Source organism: Nicotiana attenuata, unplaced genomic scaffold (assembly GCF_001879085.1).
Source record: "Nicotiana attenuata strain UT unplaced genomic scaffold, NIATTr2, whole genome shotgun sequence".
NCBI classification, from domain to species: Eukaryota; Viridiplantae; Streptophyta; class Magnoliopsida; order Solanales; family Solanaceae; genus Nicotiana; species Nicotiana attenuata.
In genome coordinates, this window is record NW_017670528.1 from 343966 (window position 1) to 347226 (window position 3261).

Sequence of the window (3261 nt, forward strand, 5' to 3'; positions counted from 1 at the left end):
ACACCCCAAGACCTTATTCAAACTTGTTCCAATCATCAAAACACTATCGTTAACGTCAAAATCATCCAATTACCACGGATTCAAGCCTAAGTTAAACTAAAACTTCCGAAACTTGCATTTGATCTAAAACCCGTGCTAAACACCTCCGAATGATCTGAAACTTTGCACGCATATCCAAAATCACCTAACGGAGCTACTGCAACTCTCGGAATTCCATTCCGACCCTCGGATCAAAATCTCACCTACCATCCGGAATTCACCAAAATCCAACCTTAGCCAATTCAAGCCTAATTCTACACCGGACCTCCAAATTCAATTCCGATGGCGCTCCTAAGTCACAAATCATCCCCCGAAACTAGTCGAATCACCGGAACTCACATCCGAGCCTTCTAACTACATAGTCAACTTCCGGTTGACTTTTTCCAAAGCAAGCTTCCTTCAAAAAGGCTAAGTGCCATATTTCCAACTAGAACCAATCCAATTCTACCCGATCAACTCAAATACTGATATTAAATCATGGAGGGACATAATATGGGGATAACGCGGCGGTAACTCACGTAACGACGGGTCGGGTCGTTACAACTACTGATCAAATACCTAGACCTGTACAAAAAATGTACAGAACCGTAGTATGAGCTCACCACGGGGGTGCCCAGTAAGTATCAAGACTAACCTCGGTGGGGTAGTGACGAAGAACAGTCAAGACACCTACTAGGCAAATAAATTGAACAGGATATGATAATGAATTACCAAGATAAAGTTAACAAAATAAAATCAATAGCAAGGAGAAATCCATCTACAAACAGTAGAGACAATAAAGGGAAACACGGATAGTAATGAACGATAATCAAGTAAATTAACACCAACATAACTGGGACACAAACAAGTACGAATATGTTCAAACAAAGAAGGTAATGCCAACTCAATCAATCACATTATTTCTAATACACAATTCTAACCTTCTCAATCCTCGGCATCTCATGTCATAATATCAAGTTCCACACCTTTGGTACACATGGCACCTTGTGCCCACATATCTCTATCTCGCTTTACGCAACATCATCATCATGCCACTCAGTACATAGGGTCCATAACCAATGCAATCTCATTTATATGACACAGAATAGATTACGACTTCTAAACCAATTAGGAAATCAACAAGAAAAGATGAAGTAATTTTTAGAAATCATTTGAATAAAGAAAATACCCTTTTTAATACAACATCGAATGAACTATTACATTTAATATAGGATTTTAATAAAGTTAAAGCTTAGTGGGAATTCCCTTTTTATGTAAGATTCAACATCATCGGGTTAAGGAAAATTTAATTGAGAAACTAATGGTAATAGACCGTAACATTTATAGGAAATTGAATTATTGAAAGGTGTATAAATATACACGGTAGGTTCAAATTTAAAAGTCATTTATAGCAATGTAGTACTAATAGCTTTATTTTAAATCACGATATTACAAATAACTTAACAGGATCGGATAAAATGACACAACGTAGTAAATTTACTTTAGAAACTAATTCACCAGAATAATAGTATCAGAGAAAGAATTCAAAGAACAATGGCAATTCAACAACTCAATGCCAATAACCTGACCCTCCAAACTCAGTGAAACCCGAAATACAAATCGTCAAAGTTTTAAACAAATGGACCAGGGTCTTCTTAGTATTCAGCTATAGCCAAACCTAAATGAAATGTAAAACCACCGAATAACTTGTACAATCAATAGGAATACATAAGCACATATATCTATTGATGCGGCGCGCATCCCGATCCCACCAATCTTCCCTTATTCCTCTGTAATAATTACACTGAAAGTAAATAATATATATTTGTTGCGGCATGCAACTCGATCCCACCAATCCTCCCTTATTCCTCCTTAACAATTACAATGAGAGTAAATAGTATATATATCACCATATCAGTAAAAATATGATCATTCACCCTTATTACTCCTTGTTGCGGCGTGCAACCCGATCCCACCAATCCTCCTTTATTACTCCTTAATATATATATGTCACCCTTATTCCTTCTGTCGCGGCGTGCAACCCGATCCCACGTGTCCACCCTTATTACTCCTTGTTGCAGTGTGCAACTCGATCCCACAAGACAACATCGATTCTCCCTTATTCCTCCTCAACATATCAACAACCAGACATAATGTAAAATCAACAACAACAACAATTCAACAATCCAATCACAATAATTTCTACCACCAAGAGTATGAGTACACGGCAACAAGAGAATCACGGAAAAACCAAGAAGCACAACAACCTTTACAAAGACAACAAGACATATAAGGCACGTGATAATTATACCGGCAACCACAATAATTTGGACACATAGCAATAGGCACGGGGTCATAGAGGAATTTCATAATTAAGAATAACAAACAATAAGGAGGACAATTACTCTAATTAAGGCAATTAAGGGCCAAGTAACAAGTAAGAATTAGAGGAAAGTTAACAACATTCTAATGAGCATATAGAGGTAAAACAAGCAATTAGGAAACATAATCATATCAGAAACTTCCCGCTTAATAAACATAAGGACCTAATAACCCTAAAGGCAAACTTTTCACAAATAAGTCCGAGCACACACTCGTCACCTCGCGTGCACGGCTACAATTAGCATAGAAGACTCAAATCCTAAGGGGGAGTCCCCCACACAAGGTTGGGCAAGATACTTACCTCAATCCGGCCAATTCCTTACTCAATTTAGCTTTTCCTTTACCAATTCACCAACGCTCGGCTCAATCTAGCCAAAAATGACTTGAATACATCAAACAATGTAAGAGAAAACAATTTCAATTAATAAAACTATGATTCTTACACAATTTGCAAAAAGTCAACAAAAGTCAACTTCCCGGGCCCACACTTCGGAACCCAATAAAATTTACAAAAACCGAATACCCATTTCGATACGAGTTCACCCATACAAAATTATCCAATTCTGATACCATTTGGTCCTTCAAATCATCATGTTACATTTTTGAAAGATTCTACAATTTTCCCAAGATTTTCCTTTAGTTTCTCATGAATTTGATGTTAAATCTAAGATATAATCACAAAATATAGTTGGAAATCGATTAGAGACACTTACCCAATAATTTTGTATGAAAATCTTCTCTCAAATCGCCCACTCTCGGAGTTAGGGTTCAAAAATATGAAAAATGAGCAAAAACTCGGAATACCCAACTTTTAGCAGGCTGCAGATGTCGTATTTGCGACACTGGGTTCGCAAATGCGAA